Source organism: Lygodium microphyllum, chromosome 4, assembly GCF_053477565.2.
Source record: "Lygodium microphyllum isolate KBCC chromosome 4, Lygodium_microphyllum_v1.1.10, whole genome shotgun sequence".
NCBI lineage: Eukaryota > Viridiplantae > Streptophyta > Polypodiopsida > Schizaeales > Lygodiaceae > Lygodium > Lygodium microphyllum.
The window spans coordinates 176,859,339-176,873,763 of NC_141138.1; positions in this window are offsets into that span (position 1 = coordinate 176,859,339).

Sequence of the window (14,425 nt, forward strand, 5' to 3'; positions counted from 1 at the left end):
GGAACGCAGAATCTTGGTGTCGAGTATGGTCCAAGAAGCAGTTGCCAAGGGTTTTCTCAAGGCTTTGGAAGAAGAATCCGCCAACGCATTGGCTGCCAAGGACGAAGAGATTTGCCAGTTGAGAGACGTGTTGAAGGAGAAGGATGTTGCTTTGTCCGAACTGCAGAAGGCTATGGGGATAAATTTTTCGATCCTTGTCCTGAAGAGAGTGAGAGTTTCCGCAAGTTTGAGAAATTGTGGCAATTCGTGCATGAAAGCCAGAAGAATGGCGTGAAAGCGAGGTCAGTTTCGAGAAGAGGGAGAAGGACTTGGCGAACTTAGCTGCCAGCATGGCAGACATGGCTTCTCTTCTTGCAATGGTAGAAGCCCATTTCTTCTTGTAAGCTTCAAGAACATCCATGAGTTCCCCCTGGCAAGATCGCCAAAAATGAATAGCCTAAGGATAGCACCAAATCTACCAAGAGAGCAGGCCTCATGGTGGCATCTACAATGCCCGTGCCCTCAAAAACTTGCAAGAAACACCCTTCCTCTCAACAAGAAGCCATGCTAATACACACAAGGATCTGACACACAAGAAATATAACCATCATCTTCATCCTCACTCTCTCCTCCTTCCATGGAAAAAATAAAGTAAGAAAGCATAAGAAAGGAAAGAGAGCAAGAGTTGTGCCAATGCAAGAGAGAGAAAAGAAGATACGTGCAAGTAGCTAGATAAAGGAGAGGAAGAGAAGTTGTAACTCCCCAAACCACCTTTTCCCACAAATTGCATGGCTCTTCATTTCCACCTTTTCATATTCCTTTAAGGGTTTGTTTTACATGAGTATTCTTAGACCTTAGAAAGGAGGTCTATGAATATTGAAACATTGAAACCTTTCAACTTTTGCAAAACACACACACTACTTCTCATGCTCATGGCTTTACAATGTAGACCCACTAAAATACCATGGCAAATTACAAAGAATATTGTCAATGATAGCTGCTTGAATTTTCTTTTTTGCCGATGTAGACCACATTTTGTGCCTTTTTCTTGCATAAATTTTGGGTTATCAAGCCCGAAAATTGCGCCGCAATTTTTGGGGCTGTTCGTGGCTGCTTGGCTGAGCCAAGGTGGAGCAACCTTGTGCTCATTCTGAAGCTTATGGAAAGGGGAATCTACTCCAGGTGATTCTTGGCCAAGAAGATCAGGGGTTTGAGAAATGAACTGAACTTGGTGCTGAACTTCCATGAAACCTGCAGGAAACTCCAGGAAAGGGGAAAGAGAACTCCCTCTTTTCAAAATAACCACAGTTTGTTCCCAAACTAAGCCCAGTTAACTCTTCTTTACCCTAATTACATCCAATTTTGCATGAAATTTGATGACGACCTGTCATTTAAGCCATTCTCCGCCATATGTGACCTTGGATATCTCTAGATGTAGTCTCTTACTAATTGTAGATGATCTGCAGCACTCCACTAGTCACTGTCTTGTACAATTTTTGTCTGAAATTGATTTTGATAGAGGAAAATAGGACTGAAAATAGAAGAAAAGAATGGATCAAAGACCAATGCTCTGATGCCACTTGTCAAAGAGAGAACTAGGGAGAGAGAAAGAGGAGAGAGAAAACTGCAAAAGAGAGTGAAAGACTGCATGAAGAGTGAGAAGAAGAGTGACGAGGAGAGAGAAAGACTAGATTTAGAGAGAGAAAGACAGGAAAGAAGGAGAAGCCATAGAAGCTATGAGCAAGATAGGAGAGAAAGACTGTAATTGTATTAATGTGTCAAAAAGATGTGAAAAATTACATCTCCTCTCCTTTTATACCAATGTCAGTGTGACATGGCATAATATAAATGTTATTTACACTAATTTGTTATTCCCAGCTTCTTACAGATCTGAAAGATTTAAAGAAGGAATGATCAGAAAGCTTTCTAAGCAAGTGTCTTGGGGTTTTACCCTCATTTTGGTACCAATGGAACCATCAGATTTATTAGTTAAGCATCAAATCACTGATTTTTCCAAGAGTCCCTCTACCAAGAACTCTTATTCTCAGCCACATCCCCTCTTCTCTAATTCATTATAAATATGAGGCATGGGGAGGCACAAGGAAGCACAAGGAGACCCCCAGAGGTTGTGAGAGAGGCTGAGAGAGACAGAGAGTGAGAGAGGCACCCAGCTAAAAAAACAAAAACAAAAAGAGAGAGAGAGAGAGAGAGAGAGAGAGAGAGAAAGTTCTTCCTCCCTTTCGCCCTCCTTAGAGGGTGGCCACATGCATTCTCTCCTTTCCTTTTCATCGAGCTCATCACCTAACCGGCAAGACGATTTAACCCAATTTCCCTCCTCTTGAGCTCAAGGGGTTCACTATATATATATATTCTCTATATAACGTGCGTTCAAGGCCTATTTATAAATATCCAAATCTGTGAATTTTTCTTGAATTTAAAAAAACCCTTTTCTATTCAATCTGTAAGTAACCCCTTTATATGACACCCTTCTATATGTAGAAAATGTATAAAAATGATGTTTTAAAAAACCCTTATTTTGAACTCACGTTATATATACATATATTCACAAGTGACCCCCCTGCTCCCCCGAGCTCTCGAGCAAGTGGCTCTGCTGAAGTCTTGTGTGAGTCGTGTTTAAAAGATAAGAAGATCATGGCTCCCAACAAGCGAAAAATGTCACGCGCAGATGGCAATCCCTCAATAAGCAACGGAGCATCGAGCAAGGACATCACTACCAATCCAACTGCGATTCCGGCCGTAAGCAATGTATTTCTAAATTGATAGATGCTTGCTTTGATTCTCGCATAAGATACATCAGGCTCCATACTATGATGTACGAGAATAGGTCATGGGAAGGGATAGGTCTCTTCTCACATATTCGAAAGATGGATTTTGCAAAGTGCATGTATCAAGGGAAGTTAATTGCACTTAGTTGTGTATGACTTATTCATTGATACAACAATCGGTCAGGGGTTATGAATAGCATAATCGTAAAAAGAATAACATTAGAAATTATGCATATAAGTATTAAGTAAATTTTGCATAGAATCACTCTTTGATTCCAAGGGGGAGAGCGAATATGCGATGGAATTATTATCATGTCTATTCTTGTATTGTTTGGGAAAAAATACAATTAGTTTTGTTGGTTGATTGAACAACATCCTAAATGCTTTTTACAATCAGCTGATTGTTGCATTGTGATTTGGATAAATATTCCAAGTGCTTGTGTTTGATGGTAAAAGCATAGCAAAGGTCAGCATTGACAAGTAGACATTGGAAGATGATATTAGGATGATTGCCTTGATTATACTTGATTCTTAATTGGATTAATTAAGGATGGATATTTTGCACGGGTGAATCATCTCCAAGATTGCACTATGCTTGATTCATGGGCCAAAGTCAAGTGGTGAAACCATGGAAGTTGTGTCTCACTCCTAGGTCGCTTGGTGTTAGAGGAGCTCTAGACACCCCTTGCCTAGATCGGAACAGAATTGTAGACTCTCATGAGTCCAATATCTAGGGCATTGGAAGATCCTATTCTAGATAAAGGATGGAAATTTTGGTACCATGTGATTTGGACCGGGTACTTTTGTTGGACAAAAGGGATACATAATTCTCCTGTATGGCAAGAGACAAAGATGAACTTAAATATATGTTAAGGAACTTGTTTGTCAAAAGGATTGCTTGTTTTTTTTTTTGTCTGTGTTGTAAATTACGCGAAAGAACCATGCTCCCTAGGAGGCTTAATTAATGAAGCCGATTTTAAATGTCATACATAAATGTGATAGGACCCAATTAGATAACTAAAGAATGCCTATTAAGGGAAGCCGATAGACGGAACCCTGGACGGGTCTAGGATGGTCGCAGAGAACTAGGAGGCTTCTCACAAGGATTTATTGCCATTCAACTTTAGGTATTGTTAAGTTAGAACCCAATTCATGCTATTTTAGGGGATCAAAATAAGACTATGCCCTACGCGCACAGAGGTTGACTGGCGCATCCCTGTCATTTCCATTCTCTTTGAACCAAGTGTGGTATGGATCTACTTCAGATTGGGTATCTCTCCGTAAAGTAGGACATCCAAAATGCGACACTAAAATGCTATTAGGAGACCTTGACCCTAGGAACCCAGATTTTAGGTCTATCTTAGTGGGTTTGGCCATGAATGTTGGCCATGAATGTTTCGTTTGCGAGGCGAGATTGGGAAACCATAGGCGACAAACCCCAGAACATTCCCTGGGAGTGTCAGGCAGTGACACTTAGATTCTTTTCTCGATGGAGCGCTAAAATGTGCTTCGACATCTGATAGGCAGGCACGTTACAGTGGATTGGGCTCATAGTATTTCAAACAAGCAATCTACTAGTAATTTTATATTTTCCGTTGGAAGTGTTGATGTTACTTGGAGCAATAAGAAAGAGTCGACAATTGTGTTGTTTAGTACAGAGACACAGTACATAGGTGTTGCAATTGTAACATGTGAGATAGCTTGATTATGCAAGCTGCTTTGCAATTTGGGTGTAGCGTGTCTCGCCTATCCACTTATAGGACACCTCTTAGCAGCCCATCAAGAAGAGAGTTTAGAAGCGCCGCCTGGCACTCCCAAGGAATGACACAGGGTTTGTAATCTAGGTCTTCCCGAGTCTACCATGAAGCGGAAGCATTCCAGCCTTTCCCACTTAAGACCGACCTAAATCAGGGTTTTCCTAATTGTCAAGTTCCTAGAATGGTAGCTAGCGTCGAAACTACTTTATGTAGAGACATCAGGGTCGGAGCATATTTATACTGCACTTGGCTCAAGGAGAATTGTAACATGTCCCCTAGTATCATCCAGGACACGTCTTAGCAGTCCATTGGAAAGGATGTCTAGAAAACTCCGCCCGACACTCCCATGGAATGTTACGGGTTTTGCGATCTAGGTCTTTTCGCGTCTGCCAGGTAGCGGAAGTATCCTGGCCGTTCCCACTTAGGATCGACCGGAATTAGGGTTTTCTTGATTGGTCATTAGCTAACAGCAACTAGCATCAGACCCGAGAGAACTACTTTATGCAGAAACGCCAGGTCCGAAGCGGATTCACGCTGTACTTGGTTCAAGGAGAATGGGAAACGAGAGGGATGCAAGGCTCAACCTCTCTACCATAAGGCATAGTCCCATTCCGTTCCCCTAAAACAGCGAAAATCGGGTAAGACGTAACTCTAGGTCATCGCTCTCGTTATTCATTTTGATGATGATGATCATCCCACTGTTCTTCGAGATTTTTTAGAAAAGTTCCCGGCTAATTGGGACCACCGAAATGTAGGACGGGCCCATGGCCCATCCTCCGCACTTTCCTCGGTTTGTTTTAGTTATGTAATTATCTAACACATTATTTTGACATATAACAATCAGCTTCTTTAATTAATCCTGTTAAGCACTGGTTCCTTCACGTAATCTTATCACGTGACATAGAAAAACAATATCAAGCAAGTTCTTTTTTAACATTTTATCATTTTATCTTTGAAATACAAGGAGTTCCGCCCGTAGGCTTGTCCATAATCCGCCCGAAGGCTATCCAGTAATCCCCAGGGATCACTATTCCAAGCTTCCCCCGTAAACTAGTATGCGGGCCTCGAGATCCAATCCCGAGTCACATTAGCCTCTTGTGCAGGACTCGGAAGCCGAGGGATTTATGGCCAGAGCCCCCCCTAGCACCCAAGCGTCCTCCTACTCCAAGTAGAGCTCAACGGAAAGACCTCTCGTGGTGGTTTTGGTCCATGTTCCTGGCGCGGTGAACAACCCCCTTGGTTAGGGTTAGGCAGGTAGTTGGGGGTAACTGAAACTGCCTCTTCCTTCAGGCCTTTAACCTGAAGTATAGGTACTCATTTAATTTGTAATTCATAATTCAAACAGACCCCTAAAATCTCTAGCAAGCAAAAACATTTCTATTGATCAACCGTGTTGTTTGGCAAACTGCTAAGGAAGTGTTCTTTCCTTTTGAGTGTATCAGCACTCGTTCCCAAGGTGTCTTGTAAATTGGCAAGATCCTTTACATTCCGGTGTAGGGCGTACCTTATTAACCCAACTTGGTCAACCCTAAAGTTCCTTAGATATGCTAGTTTCCGGTTTACAACTTTCCTTATTTAGAAGGATATCCAAAAATACGTCCTTTTGCAAGATAACTTGCGTAGGGATCTGCCATCCTTGTTGAGGGTTTTTACCCTTTCTCCTTGTGAATCAATCACAAGACTAAATGATTTCGTACTTGCTGCGCAAGTCCTGCGATGGAGTAATCCATTTTAGATCCTTTAAGCTGACGTATGTCGGGCCTAGGGTTTCTTTTTAAGGATCTCGGGGACATCCCTAGTTCTTTATCTTTACGAATTTGTTTGACCCTACAATAAGGAAAATAGTCAAGTGCTTAGGGTATGAATATTTCTATGTTTAGATTGGTTTGGATAACTTTTGGAAGGTAATATTAATCGTCTTGTCACAGTTTTGCTATCTTGTGACAATTTACTTTTCAGTCAATACAGTTCAATTTAAACTTCCTTTTTCCTTGCAGATGAACTCATGCCAAACAACAAACATTTCCCTTGTTACGATGTGCAATTAGCAATGATAACTTCCTAGTAATTTGAGCAACAAAAGAAACCTTTCATGAATTTAATCATTTACAATGATTCGTTGTGAAAGGAATAAGACTAATGATGCAAGATATAATTTCTATATCTTTAGGATTTAACTAAAATATACTACTATAGTAAATGGATAATCTTGCTCGTAATTTATAATGCTTGATGCAATTCGAAGGAAACTAAGTTCTATACATTATCATTCATTCAAATAAGCTAAAATCCTTCATTACAAATAACTCGGACAAATAAATCCTATTCCTAACAATTTCCATTTTGCAGGATCGACTTAAAACGGAATTAAAGCCAAGAAGAAAAACCTAGTTTTGGGGTGAGATATCCACATGGATACCGGGAGATGACCCTCCCACGGCTACGCCTTGGACTTTCTTAGGAGGCATCGCAATTGTAGTATTTCGGATGTGGAAGCAGCCTTACAACTCCTTTTTGAAATTCCACTATGGCTCCCTTTTGCAATAACTTGCACCGTCCGTCAGAAGCAGTTTTAGAAGGCTTCCTCCTTAGAGTAGGGAATTCGAAAGGGGTGTTTCAGAACCTTTCACAACTAAGACCCGTTAAGCCATGGGGAAGGCTTAATGGCCTTTGTAAAGACTCGCATAAAAAAGGTGTGGAATCCATTACGAGGGCTTTTGAGTGGGAAAGGGAAGTGTCAAACGACCCTCAACATTCTCCTTTCCTTTACGTGTGGAAAAATAAACAGGGTATGGGGAAGCTAGATGGGTTATTTTTGCATGGCCTAAGGGGGCCCTTAAAGGGATTTAAGATCCGGGAAGGAAGAGACTTTAAGGTAACATCTTTTGGTGGACAAAGGGCTTATAGAGCTTCAAGGGGAAATCTGAGGGGGGAAAGGAAAAAGGGCTAAAGGGAGATTTAAAACACGCGGGAGGAGAGGCCCCTTGGGGTAACCTTTTATGGGGGAAAAAAACCCTAAGGGAGCCTTAGAGAAGAATTTTTAAGGGGGGGTTTCAAGAGGCCACAGGAAGGGGGCCTAAGGAGGTTTTTAAGACACAGGGGGGGGGATAAGAACTTTAAGTTCAAACTTGCTTTTGGGGGGGGAAGGGGGCTCCTTAGAAGCTTCTAGAAGCTTCAGTGCTTCAACACCACGTGGGGGGAGGGAGGGGGTAAATTATGTCCCCAAACGACACGTCGACCAGGTAGCGTGGCATGTGGCTGCAGGCGGCGACGCGAAGATGACTGGCAAGAGGAGGGCGGCCTGAACGGCGGCTACTGACTGGCGTGGCAGCTCACGGCTCCCCAGGGCAGCGGCAACGTGTCAATGTCCTCTCTCTCCCTCACAACACTCACAAGGTCTCAAATCCTTCGTCCTTCTCTTTCCCCGGGCTCCTTCCTCGCATATGCCCTTCCTCCCAATGGCAACGTCTCCTTCCTCCCTCACGTATCTCCTTCCTATTTAAATAGGGAAGGGAGGGGGATCCTCCCTCTCCTCATGTCGGCATGCATGGCCGTGCCATGCCCGCGAGCTCCGCCGAGGAGCTTCTACCTCGTTACTATTCCCCTCCCCCTCCAGCTCATCAGTCGGCTGGGGGGATAAGGAAGAAAAAAATAATTTCCCATTATCCTTAGAAAAGAAAAAATTGCTATATCATTATCCTTATTTCCTACAAGAGGTATTCCATGCGAAGAAAAGATTTTTAGAACGTTACATTCTCTTTTTAAGACACGAGGGGGGGGGGGGGGGGGGGGAGGGATAAGAACTTTAAGTTTAGACTTGCTTTTGGGGGGAAAGGGGGCTCCTTAAAAGCTTCTAGAAGCTTCAGTGCTTCAACACGTGGGGGGAGGGAGGGGGTAAATTATGTCCCCAAACGACACGTCGGCCAGGTAGCGTGGCATGTGGCTGCAGGCGGTGACGCAGAGATGACTGACAGGAGAACGGCGGCTTGAACGGTGGCTACTGACTGGCGCGGCAGCTGACGGCTCCCCAGGGCGGCGGTAGCGCATCAATGTCCTCTCTCTTCCTCACAACACTCACAAGGTCTCAACTCCTTCGTCCTTCTCTTTCCCCGGGCTCCTTCCTCACATATGTCCTTCCTCCCGATGGCAACGTCTCCTTCCTCCCTCACGTATCTCCTTCCTATTTAAATAGGGAAGGGAGGGGGATCCTCCCTCTCCTCGTGTCGGCATGCATGGCCGTGCCATGCCCACGAGCTCCACTGAGGAGCTTCTACCTCGTTACTATTCCCCTCCCCCTCCAGCTCGTCAGTCGGCTGGGGGGATAAGGAAGATAAAAATAATTTCCCATTATCCTTAGAAAAGAAAAAATTGCTATATCATTATCCTTATTTCCTACAAGAGGTAGTCCACGCGAAGAAAAGATTTTTAGAACGTTACATTCTCTCCCCCTTAGAGGAATCGAGATGTCCTCATCTCGAGATAAACTGGGGATACTGATGATTGAGAGTGCCTTCATCTATCCAAGTGGCATCCTCTTCGGGATAATCTTTCCACTTGACGGGGCATTCTCTCAGGGTTCTGGACCTTAATTGTCTCTCCCTAACATCTAAGATCCTATCAGGCCTTAGTTCAAGGACTCCTTGACTAGGCATTACAATTTGTTGGTCATCAAGTACATGATTAGGGTTGGGTACATATTTTTTCAATAGGCTGATATGGAATACATTGTGAACCTTTAGGTTCTCAAGGAGTTGCAATTTATAAGCATTGGGTCCTAGGCATTTGAGGATTTTATATGGCCCACAATACCTTGCACTTAGCTTCTTGCATTCTTCTAGGGATAGAGAACTCTTTTTAGGGCGTACACGAATGAAGACCATGTCTCCTTCTTCGAAGACTCTTTCTTGACGTTTCAAATCTGTGTATGCCTTTTGTCTATCCTTGGCCGCTTGTATGTCTTGTCTTATTGACTTTATTTGATCATCCATGTCTTCCAACATCTGTCTTGACGCTTCAACTCTTAGGGTTGGATCAGAAAAGTTTAGGGGACTTCGACAATCATGACCATACAATGCCTGGAAAGGAGTCATCAGAATGCTCTACTGGTAAGAAGCATTATAGGCAAATTCAACTAATGGCAAGTATTGAATCCACCTCTTCGGCTCTCGAAAACAATATGCCCTAAGCATATCCTCAATGATTTGATTTACTCGCTCTGTTTGGCCATCCGTTTGGGAATGGTAGGTGGTGCTAAAACAAAGTTGAGTCCCAATAGCTTCAAAGATAGCTCTCTAGAAGTGTGATGTGAAGAGAGAATCTCGATCACTAATGATTCTTCTAGGTAACCCATGTAGCTTGAATATCTCCTTGATAAACAATCTTGCAATGTCGGAGGCTTTATAGTTTGTCTTTACTGGAATCAGGTGTGCAACCTTGGTAAGCATGTCAACCACAACCATAATAGAATTGTATCCTCCTTGGACTTGGGGTAAGCCCACAACAAAATCCATACTGATGAATTCCCATTTCATTTGGGGAATGTCAAGCAGTTGCAGTTTCCCTGGCATCGTGACATGTTCAGCTTTGATACATTGGCAAGACAAACACTCAGTGACATACTTGAGAATGTCACCTTTAAGCCTCTCCCAATGATAGCTCTTCCTAACTGCATTAAGAGTCTTAGCATAGCCAGGATGTCCTGCGAAAGGAGAATCATGAGCTTCCCATAATATCTTCTGCTTAAGTGACTGGGTTGCTGGTATACACAGCCTTGTTCTGTAGTAGACAAGTCCATTATCAATGGAAAATTCCTAATACTTAGCTTGCAACTTCTGATTCTGCTCCTTGGTAGATATTTCCTTTATCATTGTTTGGTAGGCCAAATCATGGCATGCTTCCTCTCTAGCTAGTTCAAGTATAGGGTTGTTTGGCATAGATACTTTTGTAGCCAGAGATCTGGCCATTGATGGATTCTGCAAGATTAGGGAATTTAGGAATGCCTTGCGACTGAGTGCATCGGCAACTACATTCTCCTCCCCTGGTCAGTACTTGATTTCAAAATCATATTCCTCCAATACTTCAATCCACCGACGTTGCCTCATGTTGAGCTCGTTCTGGGTAAAAATCCATTTGAGACTCCTATGATCGGTTACTAGAGTAAACTTGTTACCCAACAGGTAGTGTCTCCAAAGCTTTAGAGCATGGATGACAACTAGTCATTCCAGATCATGCGTGGCATAATTCTTTTCATGACTCTTCAATTTCCTTTAAGAGTATGCTACTCGATGACCTTCCTGCATAAGTATACACCCCAAGGCAAGAATGCTAGCATCAGTTACTACCTCGAACTCCTTATTGAGGTCAGGAAGTTTTAGAATAGGTGATGATACCAAACTTTGCTTCAATTTGTCGAAGCTATTTTGTTCGGAAGTTGACCATGTAATGGAAGTCTGCTTCTTTAGTAAGTCTGTAAGAGGTGCTGCAATCAAAGCATAGTTTTTGATGAAGACCCTATACCATCCTGTCAATCCAAGAAAGCTACGTATCTCTTTGACGGATACTGGTATTGGCTATTCAAGCACATTTGTGACCTTGGCTGGGTCTATTGATATTCCTTTTGATGATACTATGAGTCCCAGATATTCAATCTGACGCTTGAAGAATGCACATTTCTTCATTTTTGCATACAGCTTATGAGACCTCATTGTCTCAAGGACAATCCGAAGTTGAGGTTCATGATCTTCTTCCTGTTTAGAATAGACTAAAGTGTCATCAAAGAAGACAAGTACGAAATCATCAAGATATGGTCTAAAGATATCTTGCATTAATCTATTGAAGGTGGCAGGTGCATTTGTAAGCCCGAATGACATAACCAGGAACTCAAAGTGCCCATATCTTGTATTGAAGGCCGTCTTTGGAATATCTTCTTCCTTGATCCTTATCTGATAGTAACCTGACCTGAGATTAATCTTGGAGAAGATCTTTGCACCTTGAAGACGATCAAGAAGCTCATCTATTCTAGGAATAGGATACTTGTTCTTGACTGTTGATTGATTCAACCCCCGGTAATCAATACATAGTCGAAGTGTCCCATCTTTCTTTTTCTGGAATAGTACTGAGCTCCCCATGGTGAATTGCTAGGCCGGATGTAACCCTGATCTAACAGTTGCTTGAGTTGTTCCTTCGACTCAATTGCTTCTGGTATGGACATTCTATAAGGTCTCTTTGCAATTGGTGCAGCTCCAGGTACTAGCCTAATCTCATGATCTACTTCTCTTTGAGGCGGAAGTTCACTTAATTCCTCAGGGAATATGTCAGCGTATTCCTTTAGCCAAGAAGGTCCCTCATGAGACTCTTGCTTTTGATCCAACTTGTTGAGTTTGATCAGGTAAACGGGTAATCCTTTTCTGACTCCTTTTATGATCCGAGATACTTTGGCTAATTGGATTCTTAGCACTCCTGCCTCACCTTGAGTTGTGACAAATTCCCTTTCAGAGTTTCGAAAGGAAACTTGACCCTTTCCACAGTGGATGTGGGCGTCGTTGGGCTTAAGATCCCGAGTAGACACTCATGGATACCTAAATTCATGACTCTGAATTTGACTGAAGTCTTTTTTCCTCCCAGAAAGAATTACACCTTAGCAGTTTGCCTGGTACAAGTTACCTCACGACCGTTTGCCAACTCCACAAGCAGGGTAGGTGCTTCTAGTGTGGTTATTCCTAAACTTTTTGCACATGCTGGTGAGATAAAGGAATGTGTACTGCCACAATCAATCAAGGTTTTGAAACCTTTACCTTGATAGTCCGACGGTGTCTGAATCACCGAGAACTAGCGATTCGGCCCTTTTTTGTGTAAAGCGGCATGGACTGTCGCTTTTTCGAATTCAGCTTCCATAGTCGGATCTTCCTCTTCTTCTTCTTCGCATCTTTGCCTATTGATAATGCATAGATTCGAAACGAGTATTTACTGGTGGATTTAAACCTGCACAAAATTTGGACACCTGCTGTGTCATGTCCATCTGTGGCGCATACTTTAAAAGTGAGATGAATTTAGAGTAGTATGTGTCAAGAGTGAGTCCTAGCTGTTTTAGCTCGTAGAACTCGTTCATTTTCTGCGTGCGATATGCAGGTGGTAAGTATCTGCCTTGCATGGATTTCTTCAGCTTCTCCCAAGTAACGGATCCCTCTGCGATCCCTTGATCCCTGCACCATTGCTTCCACCAAAGTCTAGCTTCGCCGATAAGCTTTAACTTGGCGAGCATAGCCTGATTGGCGGGTGTAGTACCGGCTGCTTCAAAGTAATCCTCCATGGATTCAATCGAAATTTCACCATCAGCCTGGACGAATCTGCCTCTCCCGTCAAACTCGGGTGGCTTAATCTACTTGAGAAGGAACTTCTTCTCCTGAATCACAGCAGTACTTGATGTAGGAGGTGAATTAGGAACCTGTACCTGGGGTTGTGCCTGAATAAAGGTTTTCTTAACGTTATTATATGATACTCTACGTTAACTTATATTACATCTTTAATTCAGCTATCTCATAAACAATGTAGCTACTTAACTTTTTATCAACTCTTATGCACAGCCAGACATTGATAAAAAGAAGTCTTTATTTGTATTTATATGGGCATAGGCCTTTCGAATAAAATGTTTCATGAGATGATAAGCCTATTTTTACATTTAGTTTGGGGAGAACAACGTTGTATTGCATTTATCTACAGGAATTGTATAATAGTAGGGTTTTGGGTCATGGATCTTCAGGAATCAATAAGTCATTGGAAGTTCAGGATATCCTTTCCATTGGAATCCATACTTCTCATGGCAGCCCAACACTTTAATCCTATCGGCGGGGATTACATGGGTTACTTCCTCATATACATATGAGTTCATCTCAACCCTCCGACCTCGAATATGTAAAGTCGAATTTACATGAGCTTCCACAAAAATGAACAGCTTCACGACTTTCAGGTCTTCCAACCACTTGATCCTTTTTAGTTTGGTCTATAGATAAGCAAACCGGTGGGCGGCTATATAGTAGATTCCTGAAGCACCCGTCCATCTTCATTCCATGTACAAAACTGATGGATTATAGATTTGCTCCAGGATGTTCATCATCCCAATTCTTTGTCTATAAAGCAGAGAATGCATTGCAATCATAAACATGACTCGAAATACCAAGAACTTGTTCCACGCTTCGTAATTCTGCAAGACAGCATTGAAGGTAAGGAAATGTTTCGACATCAATATTTGCTTTACATCATCTTATTAAGCTTTCATAAAAACAATTCCGTTGTTAGTCAGCTCTGATACCAACTGTAACGTGTCTACTAGTATCATCCAGGACACATCTTAGCAGTCCATCGAAAAGGATGTCTAGAAGCTCCGCTCGGCACTCCCATGGAATATTATGGGATTTGCGATCTAGGGATTTCCGCGTCTGCCACGTAGCAGAAGTATTCTGGCCGTTCCCACTTAGGATCGATCGGAATTAGGGTTTTCCTGATTGGTCATTTCCTAACAGCAACTAGTGTCAGACCCAAGTGAACTACTTTACGTAGAAACGCCAGGTCCGAAGTGGATTCACGCTGCACTGGGTTCAAGGAGAATGGGAAACGAGAGGGAATGCAAAGCTCAACCTTTCTGCCATAAGGCATAGTCCCATTCCGTTCCCCTAAAACAACGTAAATTGGGTAAGACATAACTCTAGGTCAATGCTTTTGTTATTCGTGCCTTTTGACAACCATCCTGCTGTTCCTCGTGATTTGAGAAAAGTTTCCGGCCAACCGGGACCACCCAACCGTAGAGCGGACCCATGGCCCATCCTCCGCACTTTCCTTGATTTGTTTTAGTTATGTAATTATCTAACACATTAATTGGACATGTAATAATCAGCTTCTTTATTTATA